Raw genomic sequence first — 14373 nt, forward strand, 5'->3', positions numbered from 1 at the left:
GTGGCACATGGTATTTGGTACTTGGTGTTCACTTCCCTCAAATGTTCTTCCTTTATTCCCTGTTAAACTCCTATACATATTCTAGGTCTCACCTCATATATTACCTACTATGGGGAACCATTCTAATTCAGTGAGCAAGTCTTAGGTACTTCTTTCTAGTTGCTCTCATACAGTCCCTAATTAAAGCACTGTACTATACAGCAATTTTCTGTTTTGATATACCACTTCTTACCACACTGAAATTGTTGAGAAGCAGGGACTACTGCTTATCATCTTTACAGCCTTAAAACCTGGAATGTAAGACTTTAACAAAATGCTTTGAATGAAAGTGTATAATAATCATTAAAACATATACAGAACTTGATAACTGACCCAAAAAAGTATGCACATATATTTTCATTTTTACCCTAAGGACAAATCTTGAAGTAGGGAGATCCGGCATTATTATTTCAGTTTTACAGATGAGGAATTCTGCATTAATATCTATCACCAATTGGGAATCAGTTTAAAATAATGAAAAACTGAAGATTCAAAAAGTCTCTCCTTACTATTTATAGATTTTTTATGTAGGAATAACTTTTGTTAATCGGAGAAGGCAATGGCACCCCACTCCAGTACTCTTGCCTGGAAAATCCCATGGCTGGGGGAGCCTGGTGGGCTACAGTCCATGGTGTTGCTAAGAGTCGGACACGACTGAGTGACTTCACTTTCACTTTTCACTTTCATGCACTGGAGAAGGAAATGGCAACCCACTCCAGTGTTCTTGCCTGGAGAATCCCAGCGACGGGGAGCCTGATGGGCTGCCGTCTATGGGGCCACACAGAGTCGGACACGACTGAAGAGACTTAGCAGCAGCAGTAACTTTTCTTAATAAGTACCTAAACTGTTTATTTCAGTTTCTAAAGAAGAAAAAGGTTGACCAATAAGGGCTACATTTCCTTTAATCTATCACTCCAAAGTCAACAACAATTATTAAGGACCCATAAGAGGGACAGACATGTAATTATGTTAGTCATGATCCAGATTTTGAACCCACTTGATTCTATTCTAAGTGCTGTCACTAACAATCAACTTTTAAATTGTCCTCATTTCTCTGATTTGATGGTTATATCTTCTAATATTCCTCCTTAAATTTTCAACTTCACATAGTTTTTGATCCCTTTAAATTCTTTACTTTCTTAGTAGCTCAATAATGTCACACTAAGAAAAATTTAAAATACTTTATCTAATGAATTGTCAGTATGTTATTCAAAGTTTTAAGTCTACTACAATTCTGTACCAATAGACTATTATTGTATTTTGAATTTTAACTAAGTGGAAAATTATTTCCTAAAGGTTTCTCCCTAAGTGTAGCTTTGGTTGATAATTTAGAGATTCTACAACCTTGTTCTTGCTTCCTACTTAGGTGTGTAAAGACTCACTAAGCTCAAATCAGTATTAAGGAATTTGCCTCAGAGGTTTGAACAGAGGAAATAAAATTATTCCATGAGCTATCTTGTGTCAATATTTTTAAAATTGTTTCAAACTCCCTATGCATCAAATATTTACATGTATACACTGTGATGAGAAACTACCTTTCTTATAACCTAAGCAATATTCTTATCAGGATGACCAATTACATCTGGTATTACTATTTCCATGTTGAGTCCACAACTGTAATGCACGATTGTATGTCCCCTTGTGGCTGTTACATATCATTTCTAGGGAAATTTGTAATTAGGTCAAAAAGCTTGCCTATCTCAGCACTGCTTCCCATTTCCTGGGTCATATGATCTTATCAAGTCTGTGACATAATCTTTTGGCTTGGTGGCCTCTCACTGAACTATGAAAAGATATGTAAATGTTACCTTAGTAACTCTAACTGAATTTCAGAAACTATACTTTTAAGAGTCATTTTTTTTAAATGTCAACTGAAATAATCTAGTCTTTTGTCTAAGACTTATAAAATATGAAACGATAGCCTATATGAGGTAAGCAAATAAAAATGACTAAATACCATCGGTCAGTCAGTCAGTTCAGTCGCTCTGCTGTGTCCAACTCTTTGCAGTCCCATGAACTGCACGACACCAGGCAACCCTGTCCATCACCAACTCCCGGAGCTTACAAACTCATGATCATTGAGTCGGTGATGTCATCCAACCATCTCATCCTCTGCAGTTCCCTTCTTCTCTTGCCTTCAGTCTTTTCCACCGAGTCAGTTCTTTGCATCAGGTGGCCAAAGTATTGGAGTTTTAGCTTCAGCATCAGTCCTTCCAATAAATATTCAGGACTGATTTCCTTTAGGATTGACTGGTTTGATTTCCTTGCAGACCAAGGGACTCTCAAGAGTCTTCTCCAACGCTACAGCTCAAAAGCATCAATTTTTCAGCACTCAGCTTTCTTTATAGTCCAACTCTCATATCCATACATAACTACTGGAAAAACCATAGTTTTGACTAGATGGACCTTTGTCGGCAAAGTAATGTCTCTGCTTTTTAATATGCTATCTAGGTTGGTATTAGCTTTTCTTTCAAGGAGCAAGCGTCTTTAAACTTCCCGGCTGCAGTCACCATCTGAAGTGATTTTGGAGCCCCCCAAAATAAAGTCTCTCATGGTTTCCACTGTTTCCCCATCTATTTGCCATGAAGTGATGGGGACTGGATGCCATGATCATAGTTTTCTTAATGTTGAATTTTAAGCCAACTTTTTCACTCTCCTCCTTCACTTTCATCAAGAGACTCTTTATTTCTTCTTTGCTTTCTGCCATGAGGGTGGTGTCATATGGGTATCTGAGGTTATTGATATTTCTCCCGGCAATCTTGATTCCAGCTTGTGCTTCATCCAACCCATCATTTCGCATGATGTACTCTGCATAGAAGTTAAATAAGCAGGGTGACAATATACAGCCTTGACGTACTCCTTTCCCGATTTGGAACCAGTCTGTTGTTCCATGTCCAGTTCTAACTGTTGCTTCTTGACCTGCAACTCAGGAGGCAGGTCAGGTGGTCTGGTATTCCCATCTCTTTCAGAATTTTCCACATTTTGTTGTGACCGACACAAAGGCTTTGCACAGTTAATGAAGCAGTCTCTTGCTTTTTTGATGATCCAGCAGATGTTAGCAATTTGATCTCTAGTTCCTCTGCCTTTTCTAAATCCAGCTTGAACATCTGAAGTTCACAGTTTACATAGTGTTGAGGCCTGGCTTCGAGAATTTTGAGCACTACTCTGCTAGCATCTGAGATGAGTGCAATTGTGTGGTAGTCTGAACATTCTTTGGCATTGCCTTTCTTTGGGACTGAAATGAAAACTGAACTTATTCAGTCCTGTGATCACTGCTGAGTTTTCCAAATTTGCTGGCACATCGAGTGCAGCACTTTCAAAGCATCATCTTTTAGGATTTAACATAGCTCAACTGGAATTCCATCACCTCCACTAGCTTTATTTGTAGTGATACTTTCTAAAGCTCACTTGACTTCACATTCTAGGATGTCTGGCTCAAGGTGAGTGATCACACCATCATGGTTATCTGCATAATGATGATCTTTTTTGTATAGTTCTTCTGTGTATTCTTGCCACCTCTTCTTAATATCTTCTGCTTCTGTTAGGTCCATACCATTGCTATCCTTTATTGTGTCCATCTTTACATGAAATGTTCCCCTGGTATCTCTAATTTTCTTGAAGAGATCTCTAGTCTTTCCCATTCTATTGTTTTCCTCTATTTCTTTGCATTGATCACCGAGGAAGGCTTTCTTATCTCTCCTTGCTATTCTTTAGAACTCTGCATTCAAATGGGTATATTTTTCCTATTTCCTTTGCCTTGCACTTCTCGTCTTTTCTCAGCTATGTGTAAGGCCTCCTTGGACAACCATTTTGCCTTTTTGCATTTCTTTTTCTTGGGGATGGTTTTGATCCCTGTCTCCTGTACAATGTCATGAACCTCCGTCCATAGTTCATCAGGCACTCTATCAGACTGAATCTGATAGATTAATCCATTGAATCTATTTGTCACTTCCACTGTATATTTGTAAGAGATTTGATTTAGATCATACCTGAATGGTCTAGTAGTTCTCCCTACTTTCTTCAATTTAATTCTGCATTTGGCAATAAGGAGTTCATGATCTGAGCCACAGTTAGCTCCCAGTCTTGTTTTTGCTGACTGTACAGAGCTTCTCCATCTTTGGCTGCAAAGAGTGTAATCAATCTGATTTCGGTATTGACCATCTGGTGATGTCCATGTGTAGAGTCTTCTCTTGTGTTGTTGGAAGAGGGTGTTTGCTATGAGTGCATTCTCTTGGCAAAACTCTAAGTAGCATACATTTGGAATACCTTCCAGTTAGATATAATTAAGGGTGATTTTACTTTATAATGCAAAAAAAGGCAACTAAAAAATAAGTATCTTAAAATTGGGCAGAAATAAACTAAATTGCACTAATTACTCATAGGAATAGCTGTACCTATCTACTTATAGTAGATGTCTTGGTATTGAGAAATAGAAATATGGTGACCATGTTTTTAAAATATTATAACAATGTTGGGATAACATACAACTGGAAGGTTTAATTCTTTTATTAAATTCACTTTATGGGTTAGGTCTTTATATAAAACATACACATTTTCTCATGCATAACACATGGCTTTCTTTTTGTCCTTCTTCCTTTTAAAAAAAGTATATGGTATTTGCTGAAAACAATATTCATTCAGCCTAACTTTTTACATAGTGTATATCTACAGTAGAATAAAAGAAAAACTAATGCTTGATAAGGCAATTGCTATGGAAAACAGTTTGCCAATTGTTCAAAAAGCTAAACATAAAATTTCCCACATGAACTAGCAATTCTTCTCCAAGGCACATTTATAGCAAAAAAGAAAAAATTCAAAGAAGAGACTTAAAAATCAAAAGATGAAAGGACAACATATATATAATATGTATATTATATATATAATATTAAATAGTTATTTACATAAATAATGAGACTGATATTAAAGAGCAATGGAGTCCTGACACATGCTATAACATGTACGGACCTTGAAAACATTATAGTGAGTGAAAAAACTATGACACAACAGGAAAAATATGTGATTTCACCTATATGAAATACCTATAATAGGCAAATCATCAAGAAAGTAGATTCAACTTTACCAGAGGGAGTGAGTAGGGGGAACTGGAGAGTTAGTGTTCAACAGTTATATAGTTTCTGTTTAGAGCTATGAAAAAGATAGACAGTGGTGATGTCTGCACAACATTTTGAATGTAATTAATGACAACAAATTATAGACATAAAAGGGATTAAAACTGCAACTTTATGGTATATTTTTTTACCACCACTTAAAAAAGTAATAATGTAATTTACTCAAAACTATTGGACTGGACATATTACATGGGTGAACTGCACAGTGTATAAACTATATCACAATAAAAATGTTTTCACACGTAATGTTTGAAGTCCTTCAATGTCTGAAGAGGGTCCTTTTCCTTAAAGGCGCCTTCTCTGGTCATTCTATAATCTTCTCTAATTACCAACTCATAGTATATTTTATTTGTTTATATCATTCATTTAGCAATTAATTTCATCCTGCTTTTTAAAACAATCTCTGGTGTTTTAAAATTACTATTACACATTTAATATTTGATTATGCTTTGTTTACAAAACAAGAGTAGTTGCTCAAATTATCAAGACTCATATTTAATGCCTGTACTTTATTTTCCCCAGTGAGATTAGGAGTAGCTGAAATTGTCAAATCAGAACCCAAAATCCCCGTTATCTTCAAATCATCAAAAAATATCTGAGTTTTACACTTGCACATATACATTATGCAAGAATTTCAATAACAATTGTTAAGAGGAAAGCATTCCAGGGAAAACATAATCCAAATATTCATTCTCTGAGCATTACAATTAATCAAGGATGTAATAGTCTTAGTTTTATAACTACTAAAAATAGGAAGCAGGACACTTTAATTTATTTATTTTAATTGGAGGCTAATTACTTTAATATTGTGGCGGTTTTTGACATACATGCACCTGAATCAGCCATGGGTGTACATGTGTTCCCCATCCTGAACTCCCCTTCCCCCTCCCTCCCCATCACATCCCTCAGGGTCATCCCAGTGCACCAGCCCTGAGTACCCTATCTCATGCATTGAACCTGGACTGGGGATCTATTTCACATATGATAATATACATGTTTCAATGCTATTCTCTCAAATCATCCCGCCCTTGTCTTCTCCCACAGAGTCCAAAAGTCTGTTCTTTACATCTGTGTCTCTTTTGCTGTCTCACATTTAGGGTTATCATTACCATCTTTCTAAATTCCACATATATGTGTTAATACACTGTATCAGTGTTTTTCTTTCTGACTTACTTCGCTCTGTATAATAGGCTCCAGTTTCATCCACCTCATTAGAACTGATTCAAATGCATTGTTTTTAATAGCTGAGTAATATTCTTTTCTGTATATGTACCACGGCTTTCTTATCCATTCATCTGCTGATGGGCATCTAGGTTGCTTCTATGTCCTGGCCATTATAAACAGTGCTGCGATGAACATTGGGGTACACGTGTCTCTTTCAATTCTGGTTTCCTTGGTGTGTATGCCCAGTAGTGGGATTGCTGGGTCATATGCCAGTTCTATTTCCAGTTTTTTTAAGGAATCTCCACACTATTCTCCATAGTGGCTGTACTAGTTTGCATTCCCACCAACAGTGTAAGAGGGTTCCCTTTTCTCTGCACCCTCTCCAGCATTTATTGTTTGTTGACTTTTTGATAGCCATTCTGACCAGCATGTAATGGTACCTCATTGTGGTTTTGATTTGCATTTCTCTGATAATGAGGAGTGATGTTGAGCATATTTTCATGTTTGTTAGCCACCTGTATGTCTTTTGAGAAGTGTCTGTTTAGTTCTTTGGCCCATTTTTTGATTCGGTCATTTATTTTTCTGGAATTGAGCTGCAGGAGCTGCTTCTTTATTTTTGAGATTAATTCTTTGTCAGTTGCTTCATTTGCTATTATTTTCTCCCATTCTGAAGGCTGTCTTTTCACCTTGCTTATAGTTTCCTTCGTTGTGCAAAAGCTTTTAAGTTTAATTAGGCCCCATTTGTTTATTTTTGCTTTTACTTCCATCACTCTGGGAGGTGGGTCATAGAGGATCAGCAGGATGCTTTTAACAGAATGTTCTATTTCTATTCGACCAATCATTTTTCTTTTTCCCCAAATAAATTAAAGATACTATCCAAAACAAAAAATAAGAGTAAAAAGGTGAGGAATATACATCTAACATCTATACAAATACATTTATGTCTAAGTAGAAATGTACAGGATATATATATTTAATCCTGAACATAAGTAAATAAAATATGAAATTATACACATAACTTAGTAATAACAAAAAAGGTGTTTGGGGGCCAACCAAAATTTTGTTTACCTAAAAGATCTCATTTAATGAATACAGTGATCTTCAGTTCAGTTCAGTTCAGTTGCCCAGTCATGTCCAAGTCTTTGCAACCCCATGAACTGCAGCACATCAGGTCTCCCTGTCCATCACCAACTCCCCGAGTCCACCCAAACCCATGTCCATTGAGTCGGTGATGCCAGAATTTGAGGTATAATGATGAAAGAGAAAGAAGACTTTAGAGAAAGGAAGAGGGAGAATGAATATATACGGTACTCCTTTGGAAAGCAGCATAACACCTGGAGAAATACATAGCAAACTTAGAATAAAATTACATATTTACAGAACATAAATACAAAGGCTAGGTGAATTTTCTACCTATGTCCTTAGTCAATGTTTAAAGTGACCTTTGAGACTTACAGGCTATTTTAATCCACAGAAGGGTTTTCTTTTCTTAATTGGTACTTAAAAAAATATGTATATGTTTGCTAAAATGTTTCTTTCCTGTGGAATATCTGAATGATTTGCTCTTAAGTATGTCTTTAAAAATGTATTGTAAATGTAAACAGTGTTAGCTCACATAAAATTTAAGAAATAGCCTATATCTTGATCTAAAGGCAAAAGGTTTACATTTTTAAATTGTGGTATCATTACCTTAAGTGAATCTGTTTCAATGAACAATTATATTTCTATTCACTATCAAAGTAGAACAACTGATGTTCACTTTTACAGTGAAAATACTCATTGGCATGTCAGAGAATATTGCTTTTCCAGTCAGAAATAACAGCTATTTATCAAATTCAATTCCCCAGAAAAGTCAATAAAGAGAAGGAAACAAAGATGGTTTCCATCAGACAAAATACATAAGTTAAAACTCATTCTTCATTAGTCATAATCCTCATATCCTTGCTCCAATACTTTGGCCACCTGAAGTGAAAAGCCGACTCATTAGAAAAGACCCTGAAACTGGGAAAGATTGAAGGCAGGAGGATAAGGGGATGACAGAGGATGAGATAGTTGGATGGCATCATCGACTCAATGGATGTGAGGTTGAGCAAACTCTGGGAGATAGTGAAGGACAGTGAAGCCTGGCATGCTGCAGTCCATCGCGTTGCAAAGAGTCGGACACAACTGAACAACCACAACAACATACCCTTAATCTCTGAGGTTTTATAATTTACAAATGATCAAACAGGCTTGGTTTGAGATTCCCAAGGTCACAGCGTACTAGGAAGAGGGATAAAGATGATGATGATGAGAGCAGCTGTAAATTTCTAAGCACATATTAAGCACTGCACATGGGAATTTGGGTTAGGAATGGAGACAGTATCTGTAATAGCATACTGAAAGCTATATAAGAATTCAAAAAAGACCAACAACTGATTTGACTCCATGGTCAAGAATCTACAAACTCTATGTCTCAAGGGTATCATGATGCTACAATACAGAATAGATCATGCTTTCAAGACAACTCCTTGAGACCTTAATCAAATGTTTAAAAATTTGCAAAGTAAAGATACCTGTTTTTAACTCAAAAATAAGAAGCATGGGAAATATAATCTAAAGATCTACATTTGAATCCACATGCATCACCTAATATTAATGTGTCAATCTCCTTCAGCCTCAGTTTCTCCAAATGTAAAGTGGAAATACAACTTACCTTGTAGCACAATGGCGAGAATCAATATATATAAAAGCACCCAGTACAACTCCTGAATATAGCAGCTACTGAAATATTCTGAAAACAATTATTTAGAATAATTTTGCTAAGATAAACAATTTTGTTACTTTTATATGTTACTACTCTTTAGATGTTTAGATGTTAGTCCAGTTTGTAAATATGTAAAGTAGAAAAAGCCAAAATTCATTTAAGTGTATAAAGAATGCTCTCATGTTCGTCATAAATCACCATCAATTCATTCTTTAGCCTCAATTTAGATGATAGCTCCTCAGGAAAATCTTTCCACAATCTCCACTGGCATGTATCTATTAAACACATAATATCTACCATGTCTAAAACCAAACTCCTGATCTTCCACTATATCACAAACTTGCTCCCTATGAAAACCATCCCCATCTCACAATTGATGGCAACACCATCCTTCTAGCAGCTCAGCAAAAAACCTTGGAGTCATCTTGCCTTCTCTTTTCCTCATATCCCACAAACAATCCATCAAAAACCCTTTTTGGTGTTCCTTAAAAACATCCAGCATTTAACTACTACTAGCCTTATCTAAGCCACTACTTTCAATCAGATTACTCTAAGAGCCTTCTAGCTGGTGGTCAGTGCCTCCCTATAGTCCATTCTCAACACAGCAACTGGAGTGATCCTTTAAAAATATAAGCCAGATTTACTGAAAGCCCTGCAATGGCTCTTTAAAGTCCCTATGGTGCTCTGTAAAGCCCCAATTATCTCTGTCATATCTGCCTACTCTGGTTTCTAGCTCACTCTACGTCAGTCACACTGGCCTTTGTTCATTACTCTGAACACACCAGGCATGCTTTTGCCTTGAGCCCTCTACTTGGAAGGCTCTTAAGGTATCTGCATAATTAACTTCCTTGATCTTTGCTCAAACATCACCCTACCCATCACCACCACAGCATTCTTACCCTTTTTCTTACCTACTTTTTCTTTCCTCCATAACACTTGTCACCTTCAAACATGCTATATACTTATTATGCTTACTGTTGATTCCACCTCCAATACATGTTCCCCAAGAGCACAGACCTTTGCAAGTTTTATTTATGTTTATATCCCTAGAAAAGCACCCCAAAATACATATTAAATATATAAATAAAAGGAAACATTAGATATTTCTTTATGTCACCTTTAGTATCTTGAGTTTATCCCTATTATATCAGTTATCACATTGTATTATAATAGCCTGTTATATTTTTGCCCCTTCAACTCAACTAAACTGTAAGTTTCTTGAAACAAGGGATTTATTTTGCTTTCCATTACTATCAGAGAATTTCCTTATAGTGCTTGACAGTAAGGATTCTAACATTTGATAAACTGATGAAAAAAACTTGTCTAAATCAAAGTCTTTAGCACCTTTATTATGTGCAAAATATAAACCCAATGCTTAAAGGCATGACACTGAAGACTGAGCTCTTTATGGATTCTGTTAAGATTTTCTGGTCTTGCTCTGGCACTTATTAGCTAAAAGACATTGATGAAATCATTTAAATTCTCTAAAAGTCTTTCTTTATCAGTAAAAATGGGGATAATGACGGCACCTATACCTCATGCAATTTTCTTGACTGTAAAATAATTTGATAATAGAATTCAGAATACGCTTCTCCAGAATACACTGCTCTGGCATTTTGACTGTTTTAAGTTAAGGCACTTGAAAAACTAGGAAATACAGAAAAACACTCTGACCTTCCTGCTTTTTCTTAAAGGCAGGAAATGAAAGTACTATATGAAAGATGTCCTTCCTATACCAGAAGGAAAGTAACACTCTCACCATCAAGGATGAAAAGTTGAGACTGAGAGAATTCTCAACAAACAGACCTTGTTAAAATAATTCTTATCTTCCTTTAGTCTGCCCACATAGTTTAGTTACTTTCCCACAACTGCCTCTCTTTGTTCAGCTTAACATGAAACCAGAATATTTCACCATTTCCTTGCTCTTCATTCCTTTTGCCAACTCTCATTTCACATAAAATTTGTATTATATATATGTATGCTTTTTTCTCCTGTTGATCTATCTTATACCAATTTAATTCTCAGGCCCAGCAAAATAGAACTCTAAGAGGGTAAAGGTAAAAGTTTGCCTTTCCTACCATAAATTAGTCCAGTAGTTTGCACATATTAGGCGTTCAATAAGTGACATCTATTAGTTATTATTACAAATTAAACAGATGCACTCCTATAAGTCCTACTTCAATAACTTGACTAAGCTAGAATAGTCATTAAATATAATCTTTAGAATTTCCTTAGAATGCACCATAACATAAATCACCAGGTTACTTAAAATATCTATGATATGCATTTTGCAAAAGAAGGTACCTTAATTCTCTCAAAAAAAGTTAATTACATTATTTCAGAATTTTTAAAACTAGTTCTATTCATTAGGTTCTATGACCATTTTCAACAGTTGCCTTCAATGTTTAACAATTTCATAGTATTTTTTATATAATCAGGATAGTTAATAATAAAGTTTAAAAATAAAACATCTTACTATTTAGATGAAATATGTACTTATAGGCCCATAAAATATACACTTTCTTCCCTCTACTCTGAATAATCTCATTTCCAGAAATAAGACTTGAGAGAAAAAGATAAATAATTAAGTGTATTTGTGACTCTTCACTAAATCACCTCCAGGCTTTCCATTTCTCATTTCAGCCATGTAGCCAACAATATGTAGAATCCTCTGGTAATGTTATATTATGGATTTAACAAAAATAACAATTTTGTTGAAATTAAAAAGATAATTACATGGTATTTATTTTAAAGTTTACTTTCCACTATTTTACAATAGAAAGAATTTTTCTATATTTCCTTGTGTACTATTTTCCTGCTATATACTCAGTCAGTTGTCTGTTTTATAAAATCTTATGGATAATCATTTTCTTTACAGTTTGTACTACCATAAAGAAAAAAAAACACATTTTACTTAGCACACATATGAACAGTACACAAGAAAACTGAGGTAAGCAGTTTAAATAATTGTCCCAAGAACACAGATGGAGTGACTGCCAGCTTTAGGATTAAAACTAAGCAGCTCATTATTCCCCTTCTTATATTCTGAGTACTTAATATTGTTTTTACATCACAAGAATCTCATAATAAATTTTAAAATAATTTAACTTAATAATTAAAACAATTATCAATAATTCTGACAGTATATTTAAATAATTTATGAAATATATTAAGTAAAAATAAATTAGTTTATCCAAATATTCCCTAAAAAAATGAATCTGATTTACTACATAAGTTGTTTTTTAAATTTTGCTTAGAGTGCCAAGAAAGTGACAGCTTAATATAATTTATCACTTCAATATCTTTTTTAAAAGCTAAATTATTTATCCAAAATCTACAATAAGTATATGAGAAGGTTGGATTTAATACCAAACAAAAATACTTTTTCATTAAAAAAAAAAAAATCCAAACTTAAAACAGTACTTTTTACTCTAATTATAAACTTCAACTTCAGGATATATTTACAACAGATATATCTACTGAAAGATAATGATAAAAAGTAAAGAAAGCACCAAACACTATTGCATTTACAGGAGAAAAAGACATACAGTATAACATTAACAGCTTACTGTGGAGAGTGGATTTAATCAGGAAGTAGCCATTATCCTTTCGATTCAGAGCAGTGACAGCACTCCAAAACAACAAGCCGTGATATTTTTCAGTTAAAAGGCATGAAAGAATACCTACTATTGTGTCCTAGCTTTGCTGACCCCAAAGGTCACCATATGTCTTTTATCAAAGGCTATCATGAAAACATAATCCAAGCAAGCATTTACAATGCTTTATTTGTTGAAACACCTAAAATCTACCTAACACAACCTCTCTCTCTCAGTTACTCACAAAACATGGCTGTCTTATTCAGAGATTAGCAATTATTGTAATGAGATACTGTCGGAGAGGGTCAAATAGTACTTCCTGCAGTTTACACATCTTGATTTCCTGGTAAACAAACTGAAAGGCAGGTGGAGCACTTAGATCACCAGTAAATGTGAAAGCTCACGTGACAAAACTAAGCCAGGTGAGGTTGCTGTCTCAAATAATTTTTCTTTCCTTAATTTTAATTAGTGTCAAGACATAAAGAGTTCTATCTTTCTTCCTTTTTTAAAGGAGGCTTTATTCTTGACACGCGAAGGCACAGAGTTATAAGGAATGCTTGAGAAACAAACCTGTTTAAGCAGGTTTTAAAAATTACTGCTTGGCAGGTAAATTTAAAAACAAGGCAATGCTAGCTAATAAGGTTTTCTCTTTAAAAAAAAAAAAAAAAACAAAAACTAGGATTAAGTGTTTAAAAACCTGCTAAATAAGTTTTTAAATTTCAACTCTTTCAACAAAAAAGATAAAGTTTCTGAGCTATAATTAAAGACAAGCTCTTGCAAAGTAAAACTATAATTCATGTAGCAGTCCAAGGAAAAAATCTCAAGATATGAATCAAAACTTTACATAACTTGAAGCTATTTCCTGCATCACTTAAAATTCATATTTTAAAAAGAAAACAAAATCTGAAATATTTACCTGTAAGTATTTAAAAATATATGTGGTGAGCTTGAAATTTGTTTCTCTGTCCTTAGTTTTTTCCCCCAAATTACTTTTTCACTCTCTGAAATTTCTAGTGTAGTTAAATGAAGACTGACTTAAATTAACTAAGGGTATAAAACAAACACACAATGCATCAAAATGATAAGCCAATTCACTAATTTAAGAATATGGAGAGGTTTGTTTTTTTTTTAATCTACAACATTTATGTTTAAAATACTTTGTTCTAAGGCCCTCCATCTGTGTCCTAACTATTAACACAGTATTGTTTAATTTTAATGCAAAGAGCCCTTAACAACTGTTTCACAGTAATATAATCAAGGTATTAAATTATATAACTTAAATCAGGGGTATATTTATTATATTTGCAAAATAAAACTTTAACGTATTGACAAATAGAAAACAAAACAAAGTGATAACAAAATCAATGACAACAATAAACACACCCAAGAAGATAAAACTAATAATACAAAATATGAGAACAGGTCACATTACAAACATTTAATGTATATCATTTGAAAGGAGTACACATTTAATACTGAACAAAATTAATGCTAAACAGTGCTAAACTAATACTAAACAACAAGTTTCTAACCACCATCTTTACTATGATGAAGCATGAAACAAACACCAAATTTTCAGAAAATTACAACTAAGAAGTTAAAAGTTTCAGCTGAATTTCCTGGTCCAATTAAATAATAACCTGGAATGCAAAACATAGCCCTAATCCTTCATAGATAATTTGAGATATATTAATAATTT

The 14373-nt window shown here is 34.3% G+C and overlaps 1 protein-coding gene across 21 annotated transcripts in view; it reads right to left on the reverse strand.

Annotated features, from left to right (window-relative positions):
- Positions 1–14373, reverse strand: part of BAZ2B (bromodomain adjacent to zinc finger domain 2B) — a 323345-nt gene that overhangs the window by 184149 nt on the left and 124823 nt on the right. For 2 of the 21 annotated variants that reach the window (XM_040229171.1, XM_040229167.1), the window contains exon 1: positions 12648–12955. The exons of 18 other annotated variants lie outside the window; for them this stretch is intronic. The gene's annotated coding sequence lies outside the window, so the exon portion shown is untranslated. Of the gene's footprint in view, positions 1–12647; positions 12956–14373 lie in introns of those variants that run through there. One more of the 21 variants, XM_040229154.1, reaches the window with a different exon arrangement.

Source organism: Oryx dammah, unplaced genomic scaffold (genome assembly GCF_014754425.2).
Source record: "Oryx dammah isolate SB20612 unplaced genomic scaffold, SCBI_Odam_1.1 HiC_scaffold_27, whole genome shotgun sequence".
Lineage (NCBI taxonomy): Eukaryota > Metazoa > Chordata > Mammalia > Artiodactyla > Bovidae > Oryx > Oryx dammah.